At 35.2% G+C, this 21,891-nt stretch overlaps 1 protein-coding gene across 1 annotated transcript in view; it reads left to right on the top strand.

Annotated features, from left to right (window-relative positions):
• The window catches only part of NALF1 (NALCN channel auxiliary factor 1), a gene marked incomplete at both ends in the record, with an annotated part of 487,096 nt that overhangs the window by 257,515 nt on the left and 207,690 nt on the right, over positions 1-21,891 (top strand). The window lies entirely within an intron of this gene.

The raw sequence follows: 21,891 nt of genomic DNA, 5'->3' as shown, positions 1-21,891 counted from the left end.
ATCAGACAAGCCAAAAGGAATCCATGCTGTTCCAAACGCTGCATATGAGCTGGCAAAGTTATATGGCAGATTATATTCAGCTACATGAAATGTGGAAAATATGTGGCACTTCCGGGCACTTCTGGGTCTCCTCATTAGCCCAGCATCATAGCTTTAGTTGGGGATTGTAGGAGAGGAGAACCCAGTATGAGAACAAAATAAACAATTTCTCCTTCAAGTATCAATACAGGCACATGTAGTACTGATTCAGGGTCAGTTAATCCGTCTAATTATAGTGATGGTCTTCCAGGAGTTAATGTACAATTGAACAATATGAATGAAAAGCCGTAGGTAATTCTAGTTTAATCTAAACCACATCACTCAGATCAAGACATGGGAGTCTGACATACTATGGTGCAGTGGGCCACTCCAACCATTAACAATGAACTTGGATACAGCCAATTTGTGAACAGCAGCGTATGCATTTTCTTTGCCTGTTTCCCTGTTTTGGGTGTGTATTGAACGTTTCTGCAGCAGTTGAGCTCTACTGGAATTAACCTTCAAATGTTATGCAAGAGGATTGTAGAAATATAGATTTTTATAATCTATTTTTATAGATCTCTTATTTTTTAGTACTTGGGTATATATAGTCTTTCAACACATAAATGTATGCCATCATCTGCTCAGATGGGTATTCTCTTTTATGGATGTGTAATTGTTTGCTGTTTAATTTCACTGTCAGAATTGTTTGCTGTTTAATTTCACTATCACAAACAATCTGTACATGCCAACTTTCTCCTTTTACGTGGTAAACACGGTGATGCTTCATAATTTTTTTTACCCCTAGGCTTATTTTCCAGCACAGCTCTCAAGAAATTAAAGATAACAGCCTCGACCTGTCTCTCCATTCCATGATGTTTTTTGGTTTTGTTTTTTTGGGGGGTTTTTTGGATTTTTTTTTTCTGAATTCAGAGGATAATATTAATGAAAAGCACTGGGGAAAAAGTTGGTTGTTGTTTTTTTGTTTTTTTTTCAGGTTGGGAAGGTTATACTTGGCTGGATTTTTTTTTCAGCCAAAATGCAATCAGATGATCCTTTTAACCCTCATACAGAGGTGGAATGTAGTCAGGGAACACTAATACATATTTGATTCCCTGCAACTGGGATCCACTACTTCTTTGTAACAGAGCCACTGCACTTTTACCCTCTGTTACAAGGATGATACATAACCTAAAACTCATGATGAAGCCTTGAATAAGGACATTCTTGTTTCATTTGAAATGGTTTGTTTCCTCTGTGGAAGAAGAGAGCAGTTAACTTAGAGAAAAAGCACAGTAAATAGGATTTTAAAAATTCTATTTAGAGGCTTCTATATGCCAAGTACTTTTTTCCTAAAAATTGGAGGAGAAATGTCTGGACAAAAACTCTTAGCAAAATGCATGCCTATTAAAATGTAGGTTTATGATACCGAAGAATAAAAGAACCTTTCATTCAAAAGCAGCCAATTAAGATGTCTTCAGCTTTATGAAATGCCATGAGATGTTTTGTGTGATTTTTTTTGCTCTGTTCCACAAAGAACATTGACTGAGTTGTGGTATTCCTTTTCTAAAGGCCAAAACAAAGCACTTAAGAAATATGTTCTCCTTCTCTGTCCTAACTTTTTCTCCTTCCCATGATATCTTTTTGCTCATTTCATTGTGGGAAAAAAAGAAAAGCCCTTACTTCATTGAAATGGAAAATAAGTAAATATGAAGGCAGCTTCTTACCTTCATTATAGCCTTAAGACCTATTCAGTCTTTGAATAAATGTTTCATTTGCTCACTAAGACCATAAATTAGAGTTACTTGCAGATGTTCTACCAAATATACCCCAAAAGCTCTTTAGGGTCATTTTGTCTTGCAGTCTTGCTGTATGCCCAAATTCTGAATGCACCTATCCTGTTCAAAGTAAATTAATCAGCTTAAAAATGTCCTACAAAAAGATACCTCATTAGATTTTTTTCAGATTTCAGATACATGATTCAAGCACTTCCAATTTGATTCTGAATATGGTTCAGCTGGTGAGTTAGAAGGGAATAATGAAATGCCACTATACCAATGAGTCAAGGGAAAAAAGGATCAATCTCTCAAAATAAGACCTTTAATAACTATTAAATAGATTTAGCTCTTAAATAACTGCAAGAAAATGGATGATTTTCAGTATGATTTTCATTCCAGATTTCCTGACATATATATTTGATAAACTTAACTAAATTTGAAAATCTTCAATAGTATCTTGAGGGAACTGCTAGACTAACAAACAATATCTTCAAATTAGGGAAACATAAGTATGCATCACCTCGGAGGCAAATTTAAAATTCATTTGATGAGCATCCCATGAAAATATTGAATCTACAAATCAAATGGATGAAGAACCATTATGCGTTTATTTAGCGGCATTTAAAAAGAAAACTTTCGAAGCTCTATACATAATAACTTTTAATGCTATCACAGAAATAATCTCTTCATTTTTCTGAAGTGTTAACTAGGTCAAAACACTGATGCATATTTTTAGATAACAAAGAAACAGAAACAAACACGTCTTTCAAAGTCAGGGGTCACATTCAGTTAAACCACTTTTGAAATAATATGTTAAATATGGTTACAAGTGCATTAATTAAATTATTTAGTTACAGATTTACTGGTGTTTCAGTTGTGCCTCATTTCAACGATGAGAGTTTGTTTTGTGTATAGGAGAGACAGTTCCTGTCCCAAAGTACTTACAGTCTATGGATGCAATGAAAAACAGATGACAGGTGATTGTGATTTGGTTTATAAGCTTCAGTTATTGCATAGCAATTGCTCATTCACTAGCAAATATTTTACAAGCATCTCTCCCTCATGGCAGTATGGGAGTGACTCTGCTGTTCTTGTGAAGAAGTGATTTCATCTTCATGATGTGTCAGTGATTCTTCATATCTCAATGGCTTCCCAATTAAAGTGTTGTGTTTTCAAGAGAAACAGGACATGTAAATATTTTTTTTTTCAGTTAGCATACATAAAAACTCAACCTGTGAATCAAAACGTCAATTTGGTTCTTTTATTTTTCTATATAAATCCATCAATAATTTTTATTCTAGCTTTATTCATTTATACCAGAGCAGCTGATTTTTATGTGGATCGTACAGATAAAATGAAGTTGTTATCTACAGTAATCTGCTTCCTCTATCATTCTTCACTTCTGCTGCAATAACTGGAATGGTGAAAATACTCCTGTACTAATGAGGCTGACATTTAATCATGGTGTTGTAAACTGAGTTCAAAGAAAGACATAATTCTTAATTTGCAGGTGTTTCCTGACTAATATTGCTAGAATGAGCTGTGTAATACTGAGAAATTTCAGTGGGGAAAGATAATATAGACAAGGATCAAATCAATTAACAGTTCTACTAATGAGTGTGATAAGGAAAATTCTTGTCTCATTTCTTAATAAACACTACATTGTTACTGAGGGTATTAAAAAGCCAACAACAATAAAAATAGCACTTCTTATAGCTATAAGATACAGCCCTGAGGATAAATAAATATTAGATTTACTTGATTAAAAATTGTCATTTTTGCATAGTCACTTCTTTGCAACATCATGTGTGGATTCCTTAAACAAACTTCTTATTAAAATTATAGTTTAGCATGAAAAAAATAAAAAATCTAGCCATATAACTATCAAATTAAGAAGTTGAAGTCCTCTGGAGCTTATCTGAAAATAGAAATATAGAAGAGAATGAAATAACCCTGTGAGTAGAATACATCAAGAAACTTACAGTGTGTCTTTTCTGAGGATGATTATATATCTGGAATGCTTGTAAGGCTGTTAAGTTCTTCTGTTATAAAGAGAAGTAATACAAATATTAAGAAATATTTGACATTTAAAATAATGCCAGTAAAAAAAAAAGACAAAACAAAACAAAACGCTTTTTTGTTTGGTTGGTTTTTTTGTTTTGTTTTGGAGCTTGGGGTTTTTTTTTAGAAACACATACACATGTAAGTTGGGGTGAGATATTTCTAAGGGAGAAGAGAACACTTATTCTGCTGTGAAACAAGTGGCTATTATACATTGAGTTGAATTTGCATCCAGTGATTGTCCTTTCCAGATTTGAACATCACTGATGTCAAACGAGATTGGGGAATATGGGCAGGAGGGAAGATGAAGAATAAAGCAAAAGGCTGTTTAAAGCTAGTATTGTAAGCTCAGCCTGACTAGGAAGATAAATCAAGCAGAACTGTTGGACTTCTTTCAGAATCATACCCTCTTCTGCCCATTACTTCTGCATCTAATCCAGCAAGCTATCTGTAATCTGTGCCCGAGTACCATCATTTACTTCAAAGCTGTGTTCCGAAAATCCAAATATGACAGCTTCTATGCAAGAAGTTTCAGCCTACTTCAGCAGTAAAATACTGCAAACCACGCTTCTTGGTTTCTGGAATAGCACCCATCTTTTGTCTGTGGAACCTGTCAAACAATTAGAGGTAAAATGAAAAGGAAACACAAAAATTAACTTAGAGCTCAATTTCAGTGCTGAATGCCTCCTACACCCAAATCACAGGGACATTCCACAGAGGAGTTATTTTAGATATTTAAGAAATATTTGTCTTTCTGTGTTCCCTACTTGGTACATCCTACCTTATGCATGTGTCCTGACACATCCACTGGAATATTGTGAGAATTCTTGGGTAGGATTAGGTGCCTACAATATACATGACTGCATCTGAGCTAATTCTATAAAATCCCTTCATAGTCAACACAGAGAAGTAGGCACTACTTGAGTTCATAAAGTTCAACTCACCTGCCTTGCAGGATCAGATATGATGCAATTTTTTTCTCTTAATCTCTTCAAATAAGTGTCAGCAGCTAACACAGATGTACACATCTATTTTGTAGATGTGATATTTATTCCATCTGTCTTTTTTAGGATGCCAAAGTTTCAAAGTTTCATGAATACTAGCAGGGATGACAGAAAAAAAAAAAAAAAAGGAAAATTTCAGTTGCGTTTTGGAACTTAGATCAGGAGAAAAGAATATATAGAGAAAAAGACTTGGAAGAACAAAGCCTTGGGTAGACTATTGCTGTTAAAAGGAATGTTAACTTCTGATAATTTTGCTCAATTCAATTGCCTTTTTTTTTTCACCAGGATAACAAATTATGCGTCTAATAGATTATACAGGGTGCTGCTCAAATAGTTTAAGTGATAAACAATAGTTTTAGAAATACACAAGGTCCAAGGAAAATCTGATCAAATTACCTGCTCTGCTAGGATTTCCAGGTTTGGAAACTGAAATCAGCCAACTGCTGATGCAGGCAACAGGCTGCACTGTGGAATGATGATAAATAGGCTGTTAATTTGCGTATGTAAGATGAAGCATAGATGTGTCACCTCGGGTTTGTCTGCATGAAGTTATATTAATTTTGCCAAAATTATGCTTGCAACTGAGCTTCACCTTGTGCTGGCAGAGCCTAAGGCACAGTCTAGAAAGTAGGAGGAATTGTTTTTGTCGTTGGACCCTGTGGGTGGTATTGCATTACACCTCCTACCCAGCAGCCTGCCAGATTCCTCTCTATCAGCCATGGGTGTGCTGTTTCTTGCTCCCTGCTCCCTCTAATGTTTTTGTGCAGAGGCTGCAAACCAGTTTAACTTCCCAATTAGTGCTGAAACACCTAATTTCTGCAGTGGACAAGACTGGTGAATTATTTACATCATATTACTTATCAGCTATTTGAAATGTTTCTTTATTTACTTTCAACAACCGATACAAACATAGCCGGAAATGTTGCTGTTAAATGCAAACTGTAACTCCACATGCTGGCTTCTGCCACTCAGTGTTCAAAAATATTTACCCTAGGTTCAGTGTCTACTATGCTCCTAGTTGAGGAAGGGGAAAAGCAGACAGTGAAATTTGAAGCTGTCGTCTGGCAATAAAGTTCTTTCTCTCATAAAGTGAGTTGTGACAGGGAAAAAAGCAAACATTTTTTAATGAAGGCTTGCCTGTGGAAGAAGTAGGCTTTGATTAGATCAAGTGGCTATCTTTTGAATATTGGAATATTGCAAACTGAGGTAGCCCTAGTAGAGCCTGGGTGCTTGTTTATATGATGTCCTTTTCTGCTTGGCATGCAGAAGAAAGGTTTTCTGTGCTTGTGAACATGGCTTACTCACCCACGGTATAAGGTGTGAAGAGGCTGAGGACAGACTGCTGGGGCAGTTTCTGGAAACAGAAAAAAGACTGAAGGAGAAGTTTCTGGAAACAGAAAAAAGACTGCAAGCTGTGCAGTGGGAAATCCAGCTCTGATCTGCTTTCCAGAGCTCTGGAGCTCTGAAGTTTTACAGCAGGGGGCCTCCAGATGGTGGCCTCCAAGGGTGGCTTGGATTGAGTCCAGCCCTCTGCTACTCAGCAAACTCTGAAGTAGATGATGGTCCTTGATTTCCGCAGAGCTTTGGTGTCTTAGACAGAGGAATCCTTCCATTCAAATGTTGTACGTTTTATCTGTCTTTTCTCCAAACCAAATGCACACACACAAACACTTACACAACAGCAGAATCCCTTCCTTCCAAAACAAAATTAGCATGTTCATGTAGTTTCTTGTTTATAGATGGCAAATGAGGTCAAAAGAGAGAAACGGACTTCTCCAAATAATACAGTACGTAATATGATTGCTAATTTTGATCACATTAGGGGTATACGTGTATTGATTTATGAGACCAAAAACCAAGAGAGAAAAATGACAGTAAATAAAAAGGAGATCTTTTAGACATAAATGTGAGGGTGGGGTTTTTTACATAAAGCATAATTTTACCTTTTGTGGCAATAAAAGAATTTGAAAATAATGTAGAAATCATTTAACACAACAGTCTAACAAGAACTGAGACAGATAGAGAAAAATAGTAGTTACAAATAATTTATCTCTAAGATTTCAGAATAAGAACAAAGTCCCAAAACCTCTGAGGTCACTTTTGATCACTAATGTCATCAAGCCCAAGCTTGCTAGTTCTTTCAGTTAATTATAGCATTCTAAAGTTCTCAATTTGCACACCAATTTCTGATTTCATTTGACAGTTCTTTTCATCTGCAAAAACTCTTCCTGGGAACTGCTTTCATTCAGTACTAAATCAGATGCAAGGTTCCCAGTCTTCCTTGTCCCTGCAGCTCTATGTTTGATGAAAATCACCTTTATTCTGGAATGCTTCATTTTACTGAAAAAAGCTCTTTACACTTTGGTACTTCAGAGCTGGACTTCTAAATCTGTGAGTTGACGTTCTTGCATTATTAAAAGTACGAACTATATGGATATTTCTCTTTGCCCTGCACATAAGACAAACACTTAATTCTCTCTGCAAGCATATTTTATGTTCTTCTCTCCTTTCAATAATAGTCAATCATGGATGTTAACTTCAAGTTTCATATATAAAAGGACTATAATTGCCTTTATTAAAATATTATCAAAATTCTTGCAAGTCAGTAAATATAAAAGAGCAGCTATCATTCAGTGCAATGGTATTCAATCATTTTTTAAATTATTTTTATATATCTTTTTATTGGTTATAAGCAAAAGAGTGCAAGAGGATACCGAGATTGTGCCTGAGGATGTTTAGATTAACAGTACAAGTAGTGTAACAAGCATATTCAATTATATGAGGCCAGATTCACTCTTCCTGGCAAGAGAAAAAAGTGGTAGGCACAGGTAAAACTACAGCGAGGAATCCAAACTAAGCATATTTTCAAGCAGAGGGTTCTTGCATATGAAGGGAAGCACAAAGCTAAAACTTTAGTTTTCTGTGGACAGCCCTCATTAGCAGAGTTGCATCTTTCAGGGAACTAACTAATTTCACAGTCTTTCTGTAGAGTCACAAATCAGAAGTCCAGAGGACTAGTGTGGTCATGCACGCAAACAGAGCTCATAGGACTTCACTCAATCCATTCTTATCAGAGCTAGTGAATGTGCATTTGGGAACCAAATTGCAGTAAAAATGATCCCAAGATTTCAAAAATCTCATTGACCCTTTTAAACAGAAAAGTTAAAGAACCGCTAAAAATTTTACCAGAAGTTTATCATGATTCAAAAAAAGTGCTTTTTCAATCCTCTGTGAGAATCTACCCAACTTTCACTTTCAAGCATTGGGTCTGGTTGTATTAACTTATAAATCAGGTGTGATTAATTAACTATTTAATCTCAATGTGATAAATTACATAGATTTTGGGGTGAATGTTGTTGAATGGAAATTAATGGCATGCTTTACAGTCCATCCATCATTCTGGATTCTTGTTTCTGAACTGTCTCCAATTGTTTTTCATTAGTCTTTTTAAACTGCTTGCAAAATGTTCTTAGTACCACTAAAAATAAATGGATAAAATAACTGATCGATGCCTAATTAATATTTCCCTTGTTCAGGTATCCAAGGACTGTGACAGTCTTTTTGGTTATAGTACCACACTAGAATCTATATTCCATTAATTACCCTCATAACTATATATTACGTGTAATTAAATTGAGTATCTGAAAAGCCAAGTTAGACAAATATGAGCTAGAAACAAAAGCTGTACAAATTTATATTCTGGTTTACAAAGCAGCTATATCCCTAATTTGAAAAGACCTATGAATATGGTGTTGACTTTACTAACCTAATCAGTCAGTTTTGTTATCTCATTAAAAAGAAAAAGAAATATCAAAGAAGCTGAGCAAGCTATATTTTCCATTACCCTATGTTCTCTGGCATAAATTGTATTAACCTTTTTCAGAATCATAAACTAATGACCTAATTAACCTGGATTAGAAGGTGTTACCTCTGTTTTATTGTTTATATCAAGCTGTTCATGGCTTTTCACTAAAAGTAATGTTTCCACAATTTTGTGCTGTCAGAAGCTATCAAAACTTAGCAGTAGATTTGATCTAGAGACTTCTTCCATTTTAAATTAAATTTGATAAATTATAGTTAGGTTAACAACATATTTCCAAAATTCTGTACGCCAGAATTAAAACTGGCATTAAATAAACATTAAATTCTTTCAACATTTACTCCAGGAAGCTAGAAGACAAGACCAAGCAAGAATTTTATAAATATCATTCCCAATTTAATCTAAAAGAGCATTAGCAGTATTTAGCAAGGATCTTGGAAGGAAATTCAGGAGCAAACAATGGATGAAGAAAAGAGAAATTCAATAACAGGTTCATATTACTGGGGAAGAAATTATTTGGAGCAATAATCCAAACATACTCTGAACATATGTCAGTTTTACTTATAGCATAACAGATAACCAGAAGGGAACTCATTGTCATATGACTAGTAATAGTATCTTGTTTAACTGACATTTTTTCATGATGGTCCCCAAGAAATTTGTGTTTTGAGTATGCTGTTGCTGCTGCTTCTCATGTTCATATTTTGGACTCTTTGTATTGTATTTCTGAGATTGAAGGCTGCAGACTACAAAGACAAATGAAATTCTGTGAACAGGAATCTCATGGCAGTGTTGCAACTCTTGCAAGATCAGACTTTGCTGACAAGAAGATGATTGCATAAAAAGGACATTTATGTAACATCAAGCTGATACGCAAAAGCAAGGGAGAAGAAAGAAAAACAACAAAGTTCATTCTTTCTTCCTCCTCATTTTTATTATTCAGGTATTTAACACTGAGATATTTCTTCTGTTAGTTGGATCATTGGCAGTGACTTCAGTCAGCCTTCAGGGATACTCTCTGGAAGAAGGAAGGAATGTTTTGGCATTCCTACAGAGCTGTCTTCTCCTTCACACTTGCTGTTAATAACTTGCACTTCATTCCATTTCTGTTCATGTGCTTGCTTCAAATGTGATGAATTCTGGTAGTAGTTGTGGTTAGAAGGGGCTTTCAAAATTACTCCTTCTTTAGTATATAGACTTCAAGTGATGGAGAATTTAAAGTACCGTGTGCAATCTTGTTCCAGTGTTGATTTACCTTCTCTTCATTGATTTTAAGATTCATGTGTGCAATTAATTTAAAAATCCTTTAATGCTGTACATCAGTGATGTCAGATATCGCACAACATCAGGATGATTTTGATGCCTAAGTGTATAACTAAGCCTGAGTAAACAACTGAAGGGTTAACAAAGAATGTCAAGGTTTCAGAATTTGTTTTCATTCAAATATAAAAATGAGATACTTGGATTTCAAAATGCTCTGACAAATTAGAAATCCACTAAACTGAATCTCTTTGAAGGAATATTCACATCACCCGTTTTACTTGGCCTACTATTTTCCACAGAGTCTCTGCTGTCAGGAAAAAAATGAATGACAGAGATAGAGGCATATCCAAAGGATAGTTTGTAGTACTCCACTTGTATCACCTTCTTTTTTTCATCGAATGGATTGCAAAAGGGACTGAGGAAGTTTTACAATCTACTTTAGGTCCCCACAGATAAGTGATAAAAATATTCTTCCTTCTTTCTGCTTTTATTTCAGTAATTATGGAATGGAGTTCTCCTAGGCAGAAAACAATTTTCTGAAGGTCCTAGTTGATGCTGGAGTTCAATAGATCATGTATATGGCTTTCCGCAAGCTTTGACAATATGGCACCCTCTACTGTGGACTTTAAGGAGATGTGACAAGGGTTGCAGTGTATTTACTTCTTAATTCTTAGTTTAACTAGTTTTTGTGGAAAACAGGATTCCCAAAGCACACAGTTCCCTGGAAGCTGGACAGTTTCAGAGTTTACAGGCTCAAGAAAAACATATCTACGAGGCTAAGTGGGCTGCTGGGAAATGGATGGCTTGACAGAGGTGCTAACAAGGTGAGATTCAAGGAATATTTTATGAAAAGACATTCCAAATTATACTGTCTTCAGTCTACTGATCTCTCAAATTTTTAGGTAAGTTTTTAGAATACAGTAAGTTCCTTTCCATAGATCACTTGGATAGCACCAACTGAACATTTTCCAAAGAAACAAAAATTCCTCAGAAAATGTCCCGTTGAAAGTATTTTTGTGTCCTAACACACAGACTTACAGCTGACTAATGAAAAGTATGTCCATGAAATCAATATGCTTGTGCTTGTTTTCAGTAGCCAAGGTATTTGTTTTATAAGTTGTAATTTCAAAGTAGAACTCCTCAGCAATTTTCAAATACTGTGTTACTATAAAATTTATTCTGCATTTTAAGGATTCTTATGTAGAGAGATGTGAAGGAGTGAAAGTAGGTGTGATGTCAAATTAGCATTCTGTTCATAAAAACAGTGGTAGACTGCTAAATGCTAATGTGGACTGTAGAAGGTCCTAAGAAAGATACAACATGAAATCAATTTATGTCAATAATCTACAGCTTCTGTCGGCTGCTAAATTATCTTCTTGCGACTGAATACTAGTGCATGTGAACTTTACACTTGTTTGAACCTGGAGGTCGTAACCGAAAAAAAAGTAACTTCTTTTTATTTTCTTTTGACTGGTTTATTTTAAAAAGTCATTGCTGTCTCAGCAGCTTAGATCTTGGCAGCTGTCTTCATGAAGAGATGTGATGGTGTACGCTAGTGATGACATGAGTATTTAACCAGAGAGAAAGTGAGAGACAGAGAAAAGCACTCGCAAATTTAAAATGTTGCTATCATAGTAAGGAATTTTTTTTTTAGATAGTTTTGGGGGATGATTTTTGGGCGGTGATGGTGGTTGTTTTTTGGTGTTTTTTTGTTTGTTTAGTTGCGTTTTTTTTTGTCTTGCGATAGACTATGAGTAAGAGGGGTGAACTGTGCAACCACCTATATTTAGGAAAGTGTAGACTGGGATTGGGTTATGATTTTCCTGACATCCAAATATACTGTTCTGGTAGGATAAATAGCAAAGAAATCTGATGACTCACGCAGTTCATAAGTTTTCTGAGGAGGAATAGTGAAGAACTTCTTTCTTTGTGTGTCTTTTCATTTTGCACTTCACATGTTAAAATTAGAATAATCGTGGCCTACCTGCCTTCCAGGAAGAAACCCAAGGAAATATGCATCAAAATGTCAGCCACAAATAGAACAAAGCAATTGTCAAAATCTGCAAATGTGCCTTTATTTCTGCATTTTATTGGTTGGCCATTGTTTCAGAACATGGTACAGTTTATCCATTCCTTTAAAGACAGCTCATTAAAAAAGAGCATAACCACATTACATTACCTATTGTTCACAGCCCTGCAGAACTTAGGAAAATTGTTTGTACGTAGTTCAGGAAATGTACAAGGTTGATTGGGTGGCAAAATAACTAGGCTGGTCTTTCTTCTATTAATAATTTGTGTCATGAGAAATGGAATAAATTATATTATTAAAGAGAACAATGGAATAAAAAGGAGTCCATAAGGTAAACCACAGTAGTCAATACCACTGTCATAGCATCCTATTGAATTGGTTTAATAAGGCTACTACAAAGAGAGCTATGCAGCAGATTCTACAGAACTGGAGACGGCTGCTTATTTTATTGGAATTTTTGTGAAAGTCTCCAGTTGTTTTGAGCAGTTTATGATACCATGGTGACAGGAATGTTTCAAATAGCAGGATGAATTGAGAAAGAAGGAAAGGGCGAGTCTGAATCAACTGAAATATTTGTACTGAAATAATTTGAAATGTCTTTTTCTGAAAATCAATGAGACTGAGAATTGACTGTAGTGGCCTGAATCCCAAGAGTGCTTGTGTGTATTTCCAAATCAGAACTCGTTCTGATAAAGACCGCTGGCTTTCATAAACTTTGATTTATAAATCTTGACTTTTTTTGCTAAAATATTACAGTGTTTGCATACATATTTGTTGTCCTTAGACAGCATCCAGTCTCATAATGCCCTATCATATAAACTCTACAGCTAACTAAGGCTCAAAAGCAGAGTGCCAGCCAGACTTTATTAACTACAGATGGAATGGTGTAATGAATCAGTCATAGGTATCAAACTGTTGAAAAGAGCACATTCTATTATTTCAGCGGTCTAGTTATATGGCATTGACCCTTAATATAGTAAACTTAATGAACAATTGCTTTTGTGACTGATTATTATGTAAATTTTTTAAGACATTATTTTCAATTGTGACAGCTTTGAGGAAACAATGAAATGTGGCTGCATAATCTGACTTCTGTCTCACAGGTATTTCCCGGCAGAAATGATCATGAGAAATGTAAAGTTTTTTAAATGATGTTATATGCAGGAAGCAGGAAGGCCCTTTAATTATGCCCTTAAGTACAGAATATTTGCTTAATTGCTTAGTAGCCCTTGTATCCTGAAAATTTAATTAAGTGATGATTAACTATTCATTATAATATTTTCCTGTTATTATTCAGTACAAGCTGCACATTAACTTTTAAAGTCTTTATCATGTTTGGAATTAAGCAACCTCAATTCTCATCAGCTGCAAAGACTGACTGTGATACTACAATAACTTATCTACTTCCCTTGCTCAATTAATAATACCTGATGCATCAGGCAAATCAGAATGGCCTATGGAAAAAGGCTAGCAGGTTAAACAGTGGCAGCTAATCTTGTTTTCTGCATTAGGCCTGTATTAGGCAACGTCCTCAGTTGCCCTGGTCCAACAGGTTCAGTCTGGAAAGTTATGATATGATACAGCCTGTTGAAGGTGGGGCCCCAGACGAGAATACCTGGGGTTCAGAGTCCCTTAACCTCCATCTGAATGTGAATGCCCGTGCACAATAAACAGAGGAAAAGATGATGCTCTTTTTATACAATAACTGATGGGATCCCACTACTTGGGACATTGGAAACCAAGTTAAGTATCCACCTCTCTCCTGAAGTAATCCCAACTGACTTCTCACTTCTCTGGAGAACATCTTGGTCATGGGGAATGAGCCACTGTGGGGGAAGCTCTCCACATCTCCCTTTAAAGCTGTGCTGTGAACTCTAGGAAGAATTCAAGGTCAATGATCAGCAGACCATTGGCTGGCGTGAAGAGCTGAGCTGGGTAGATCTGAGATGCAGACCTAAGCCAAAAGACTGTGACATTAGTTCATCTTTGGAGCAGAGGTTAACATATTGGACACCTTGCTTTTGTTATTACCACTAGATAAACTTGGAATTTTGTTCCAGGTGCCACCCTTGCTTTCTGCCCCAATGAATTATAATTGACATCTGGAGAGTGGGAGGGGCGTCAAAAGGATTCCTCTCCTGGAATAATTTAATAATCTAGAAGAGGAGAGGTGAGTTTGACCCCGTTCACTTCCTACCCACCCTGAAAAGCATTAGTTTCATTAGTTGATTTGCAAGAATCAAAGGAAGAGGAAGATACTTTTGTGGTGGTCAATAGCTGTTCTTGACTGCTCAGCTGATGCATTACTTACTGTGATGATGCTATGTGTCAGGTATTTTTAGAACTAATGGGCTGAATTTCTGGCAATCAGAATACTGGAAAGTTGAGGTGTTTATAGGGATAGACAGTAACCAAATGTGAGTCTTCAGTCATCATTTAAATCCTTGAGGCCCTTTTTTAGACTTTATCTAGACAGTATCTTTACCAACCTTTTCAAGTAATGAGACACTCCAGAAAAATTCTGAGATTAAAAAACTTCTGAGGACATGACTTTTAAATTTTAGTGCTGTTGCAATGTCATATTCTGTATATAATAATTTACATACATGTTGAACCCAGAAATCTCTTAGTCATGATGCTAAACTTGTATGTATGGTAGGCAAGAGAAATCAGAAGTGAGAAGAAAGTGGAGTAAAACCCTTAAAAGGGGAAGCAGTGGAAATCAGTTCATTCAGAAGCTTTCCTGTGAATTGATGAAGGAAGAGATTTTCTTTGACAGAAAGCTTGGTTCTGAAAATCTTACTGAAGTTCTTATTTCTCATTCTTATTTTGATGGGCATGTTATTAACAGTACCACCTGAACTTGCAGGGTGCCTGATCCAAAATTACTGGGAAGCTTCTTCTAGGAAATTTCACATCTGTCTCTTAAATAATTTTGAATGACAACTTTATTAGATATAATTAACATGTTAGAAAATTGTCTTATGTTATATGTCATTTTATGATTGATGGTATCAATCATGGAGTTTAAAACATAGTAGACTATGCATATGACTAGCTGATACATTAAGTATATTTGGAGAATTTTTATTTAATCTTTTAATCTTAATATTTATGTCTTAGTAATTAAAAACATTTAATATTAATATTTATTATCATCTTAATATTTAATAACATTAATATCATAAGCACATTCTGACAGAGGGAAACCTAGATACGTCTCAAACTTTTGGGCCTGTCTAGAGTCAGGACTGCCTAAGAGCAAATCTACGTTCATCCTTATTTCTGGATTTTACTGTAACATTTACTTATAAAGAAGGGCATCATTAAAGAGTTTGGTTTTGGCAAACACTATACAAAAAAGGCCATAATGTTTGTAGCTCAGTAATAGTTTTTGGTCTGAGTACTTGAGATGAGATTTATATAAGAAAAGAAATTGTAACTTTTTTCTAGCAGGGCTTTATTTACAGGTGACCTGTCAAGCATACTTTTTCAGTTGTTGCTTTATTTGACTTCTACAGCCCACAACTTTTCTAAATGAATGTTTTAGGTGTCTCCTCTGTCTGTTATTGACTGGGACACAATTCTCCAGACACTTAATAATCAAAGGAACTGCTCATTTGACGACGGCATTGATCTCTGTGCAGGTAGCTAAAACAATGATGATTTCAATCACAAGATGAGGCAAATGCGGTGTGCACACTTCTCTACAGGAGAAAATCCCCCTGTAAAAAACACTATCCTTGTTAAAAAATTGCAGTACTAAGCTCACCGAGACATAGCTCGCCATAGCTCACACGTATTTTCAAGCGATATCTGAAGTATGAAAATATTCATAAGAAACTGTACAGTAGAAAAGTTTCTTAAAGTTGTAAGTAAACTAAGATCTGGTAGTGGTTAAACCTGTCAAGAGCTCTTTCTTAATAATTACTTCTTTATTCTACAAAATTGAATAAAGGCTCTGCAGTCAAAAAAAACCCGATCTATGGCTGTGTCTTCTCAGGTTTTGGCCAGGTTTTGTTTTGTGTGGGTGTATGTTTGTGTGGGTGTGTACCATACTGCAAAACACAAACTAATAAGATCCAATTACTGGGCTTGTTGATGTTCTAGCCAAAGTGCTATTAAAGTGTCTAATTACTTTTTACTAATTTACAGTCACTAAGACTGCTGAAATGCACTATTTTCAATGCTTCTAGGAAGGCAACCAGGCACAACACAATTGATGAAGTTTTCATTTCATATGGATGGCAATTATCCATGAGACCATATTTAATAAAGCTACTAATATTATAGTTGAACATTTGGTTAACTCTTGCAGAATACATGATGTTTACAGTATTATACTTAGGATAAACAGTTACTTAAAGAGACAATGTTCTGATCCCAGGTAATACATGAACTAAAGCATAATCTGCATTTTTTTACTCATGATTCTTGGGAGAAATTCATCACAGCTGCAAATAATTTGTATTTACATTCTTCCTTCTCATTTTCATGGCAGCTCTGTGAAAATGCATCATATTTCTGTGGAATATTCCAGGCAGAAATAACTTAGAAACTGCATGCAGATTTCACTTCTCTTATGTACTTGCATTGTCTGCCTATGGAAACTCCAAGGTCTCATGTAATTTCCCTTTCTAAGATGGTTTAACTGGGACCAGTGGTCCACTGACTTGAATCTCTGGCTAGCAGTGTGTTTTCCACGTTGTCAGGAGTCCCAAGCTGGAACAGCTTGAGGCTGAATTTACATCTGTCAGGAAAAAAGTTATTGCCTTCTGGTTCTGTCCTTGTTAGTCAGAAAAAATCCCCAGTAGCTCTGTTCTTTTATAAATCTCAAGTAATAACACAGTAATGATACATCCTAGGAATGGATTACTTTGGAATTGATTTGTTCACATTTTGAAGGATCTATCCTCTATTGATTTTATTATTTAGAGCTTTTCTTGCTAGAGCTCTTTCTTGCCTTTCTAGGCTTTGAAGGAGATCAGTGTCCTGCACTCAAAGCTGTTGTCTAGTTTCAGTCAGAAAACTGAGTATGCTTTTGACTTTTTCTATTTATTCATCATTTTATTGGAAAACATTTGTTCTGAAGGCTAATGATCCTCTATTTGCCTATGAGAGATACAGAAATTTGTATGTGTGTGGGAAGCGAATTTAATCTAATGTCACGAGTGAAAAGTCATTTAAAATTTTTTTCATCAGTCTACATTTTTGTCTCTCAGAGAAATTAAAAGGCAGGATAAACTGTTGTAGAGTAAACCAAATATTCATATTGAGAAAATGCATTTTCATAAATCAGGTTCTAGATACTGGAGAGAATCCTAAGTAATAGGAAAAGAACTTCACAAAAATATTCCCTCAGATTTAAGTGTATAGTTTCACTTAACTGCAAGCCATTTTTTTTCAGCAAAAATGATATATATATGTATACATTCTTCTTAATTACTTGATTATAGAGGTGGTTGACTAGGTCCACTTTACTATAGCAGTCTAACTAATTTTCCTTTACATGATGCTTTCCTACTCCTTCTCTTGATTTCCATGCATGTTTTGTACCATTGAAAAACAGTGAAAACATAGACAAAAACATTCAACACCACAACCTGTACTACTTTAGCTGGTTAGTTTGAGACCTGTCCAGCTGTATCTACATGATGGTAACCATCCTGTAGTTACACTAACTATAAGTTTAAGTAGGTCTAAGTTTAGGTAACTATTGTTAAACTATGGAGAGGGAAAAAGGAGTGACTTACTATAGTAACCTCTTATCACTTCCACCCATCTTCTTCCTAGGATGCCAGTGTTTAATTTCCTTCCCATTACACATAAATGTTCTGACTTTTAACTATGAGAGAATTCAAAGCTACACATCAGTAGACAACGCATGGCCAGAAAGAGGTGGTGATGGGACACCACAACACTCCTGTCCACCTGGCCAGAAACATTCTCTAAAGGGAGTGGCCATGTTCAGATTCCTTGTTTAGACCAGTTACTGGCCCATGCTGAGGAATTATTTGGGAAAGCAGTAGGATCATGGGCCAAAGCCCCAAACCAGAGACCATGTTACCACCTCTGCAGCCGGTGGAGGAGTGTCCAGACCCGAGCCCATGCATTGACATTGTTAAGTTGACATGTACAGATATAGCCTGAGCATTTCTGGGACTATATTCTCAGGCATGTATCACTTTGGCTTAGGTTTCCAGGCATATACTGGATATCTCAAAGCCAATTTTAGTACACAAAATGTTTTCTTAAAATACCTGCTGTGCCTGTCAACTACTGAGATGTAACAGGAACACGTTTTAAAGTTTTCTCTATTAGGAGAGTAAAGTATGTTGATTACATAAGCTTTAACTTGGAAGAGGACCATTTTACTTCAATTAATTAATGTTTAACTGAATTTTAGGTCACTAAGAATTTGAACATTTAACAAAAGGTTTCTGTTTCCCCAGGAGACTCTTGACCTATCAGAAGAAAAAAAAAAACCAAACAAAACAAAACCAAAACAAAGCCACAAAAAAGCCAGAGCTACAGTAGCAGACCTGTTCCTTTCCATGGCTCTGCTTATGGAAAATTTTCACAAATGAATCCAAAGCAAGCTTTCATGTGCTTGCTGTGTTTTATGTTGTTATGATTCTAATGCACATATTTTCAATAATGTATTTTTATTTTCTGTTCTAAAATTTTTATGTCCTAAAGTTCATTTACTTATATGATGAGCATAAATGTGTTCTGCAAAAGAAAATAGAAAACAAAAGAAGTGATATGGTGTTTTCCAAGCTTTGAGGGAGCAGGGAAGGTAAAACTATGCATTTTATTTTTCATTTTCATTTTGTGTCATTACCCAGACAAATTTGTTTAATGGGTAGAAAGGATAAGTATCACATATTTTGTTTTTCTTGGTCTGTGTTTGTTTGTTTTTAGCAGTACAGCAAAAAGAGTTTGCACCACTACATTATTTCAAAAGCGGCATTTTTAAAGAGAATTACTTCTGGGAAACCACTTCAAGTTAAGATTTTATACAGCAGGAATTCTAGGCTTGGAATATTTCAGTCTTATAAAAGGAGCTAAGTCATGAAATTCATTCACTTATATATTGAAAGGATGTATTTTGCTTACATTGTCCTCTTGATCGCGAAGATATTAAAATGCAATTGTGCAGTGCAAAGATATTAAAATACTAATTATGGTTATCAGGATTTTAGGAGGCAATCAGATGGTAATGGGTGTGCCAGACTAGCTTTGAAGTAACTAATAAAAGATGTAAGTGACAGCTTTCCAAATGCTGCTTTAGAGGGGTAAAAGAAAAGCTTTTTTTGACCTTGATATTTCTTAGTAGTGTCAACATGCTACTTTGGAGTATGATCACTGAAAGCACTCCAGTCAGAAATTACAAACAGATGCAAAAACAGATACATAAATGAGAGCATTACTGAGATAGTGGCTTTAGGTGTAGAAAGTGATTTTTTAGGTGAAAAGTTTAGGTGAGTTATTACGTTGGCATTTTAATAACAATAGTATCTTATTTCACACAGTTAGGAATTCTATCTGAGGAAAATTTATGATTATGGGTTTTCTCCTCTAATGTTAACTCAGTTTGCCTAGGGAAAGTTTTTGCCATTCTGGGCTGCCCAGTTGGGCATAACATCACCGCACTGTAAAAAGACATTCGCAAGCAAATCAATGAACACCAGTTTACAATGTGGTGCTTACAGAAAAGAAAAGCATTTTCATGAATTAATAATGCATTTTATAATAGTTACTTTTGAGCTGGATGAAGATATATTCTTCAGAACAATTTTAGATTTAAGCAAAGGAGTATACATTACCCAAAAGACTATTATAATAGCTCAAAGAGAAAAAAGTACATGAACTTTGCAAGCTTGTGTGAGAGTCAATGAAAAATAATTTGCCTCAATGAAAATTGAGATTTTATTAAATAATTAATGATAAATAAATTAATAATTGCATCTGTATTTGTGTTTGGCTCATTGCTAATGATTTAAGTAAGGCTTCCCTTCTTGGTGTGCACTGAATTAGTATCTGAAGGCTCTGATTTGCTCTGGGAATGGCTTCACTGGGAAGAGTTGCCCCTCACAGCGTTGCTTTCCAGCTTCCAAAACCCCTCTCAGTTATCCCTCTACATCTACTGCTAGCACAGCTCAGATGCTTGTGTGACAGCTCCTAAACTGTTGCAAATTACATTCTAGTGAATTAAGAAAAATTGAAATTGAGGGCTTGTTTACTTTAGAAAGTAGGGCTGTAAATTGGTTCATGAGCCACTGAGCCATCCCTATGACTTTCAGTAAGGACCTGGGAACAAAGTTAGCTGAAAGTGGGAGCCACTGGAATTACCATAGATAAATTTTACTTATCTGTGAGACAGATCTTTAAGATTTTCCATGTAGGACTGCATGACTATAATTATGTGCACTCAGCATTCTTAGAATTTTTGAATTCAATTTTTAAAAGAAGCTATAAAAAACAGTTACACATACTTTATGATGGACAAAATCTATGTGAGACAATCACAGTTATTGTCCACCTTTTCATTTTGGCTTGTTCAAAGCTAAAAAGCAAATAAAATATCTCTGATAAAGCCAAACAATAAGAACAATTTGGGACTTTTGGATATCATTCCTTTAATAAAATGTTAACCCCTTTCCTAGTTGTAGATATGTTATATACAAAAAAAAAAAAAAAACAAAAACCAACCAAACAAGATGAATATATAGCTTCTTGTTACACCAGCTGTAAGAACAGTTTTTAAAAATACAAAATAATTTGTTATTCAAGCAGTGTAGGGTTAGGTTGCTGGATTAAAATGACATTCAATCTAAACCATTCGGTTTTGGTTTTTGGCATTTTCTAAATATTTTTCTTTTTAATTAATTTTGTCTTTATTTCCAAATGAAATATTTGCTTGGATGAAAGAATTGATTTTTTTCAGCCAAAGTTATTTGCAAATTTGGCACAAACATGATTCATCCTGAGTGTCCCAGAGTATCACATTTTTACGCTATTTTTCAGGGCAAGATATTTCTTCGGCTGTAATGATAAATCCTGCAGTTCTGTACTGAAAATGAAATATATTTGTAGTTTGGAAATAAATTCGATGTCTTTATTATTTCATTAGTTAATATAGCTAGTAATGCAGTTCTGCATCAAGGTCACAGTAAGATTATGCCTCCTAGTGCTTTAAATGTGCAAATATTTAATGGCCTGAAGAATTTAGTCTTGGTTACTGATTTTATTTATGTGTAAATTTAAGATCACTTAAGTGCAAAGCCAGCTGTAAATAAAATCTTTATAGCTGGAAAAATATTTTAAAGTATGCTGTAGAAATGCCTCTTATTTAAGTGACTATGAGCTGTCTAAGCTCATAATAGGAAAAGATTTTGTCTTTTCTCTCACATAAAGAAAACCCACAAAGATATTTGAACTCATATTTTTGAAGAAAAGAGTGGTGAGGTCTTGATATACTTTCTAAAATGTAAAATGCTGTTGAATTGTGAATGTTAGATAATGCAGGTGGCATATTGTGTTGAAAAATGACAACAAAGAGAATTTCATTCATCTTCATAATCTCATACTTCAGGGAATAAACAGATCAGTTCTTGGATCAAGAAATAATATTTGTGTCTTCATCCAGCATTACACAGTTGACCATATGTATTCTGACTTTTTTCTTCTCTTCTTTGTCTTAAGGTGGAACCCACTAAAAACCCTTCAGTGCTTTTGTATGCTTCAGTAATACATGACCTTAGGTCTTTCACAACCTCAGCCAACCAGTGTCCTAACCACAAGACTGCAGAGCCAAGCTGCTTCCTTTAAACACATGTCTCCATTTGGAATTAAGCATTATGGCATATGGATATTTTTGTGTGAACATTCAGGAAGACTGAAATTAGGTCCCGT

Source organism: Platalea leucorodia, assembly GCF_965183815.1.
Source record: "Platalea leucorodia genome assembly, chromosome: 2".
NCBI lineage: Eukaryota > Metazoa > Chordata > Aves > Pelecaniformes > Threskiornithidae > Platalea > Platalea leucorodia.
Note: the sequence above shows the minus strand (reverse complement) of the source record. Positions and strands in the feature narration are given on the sequence as shown.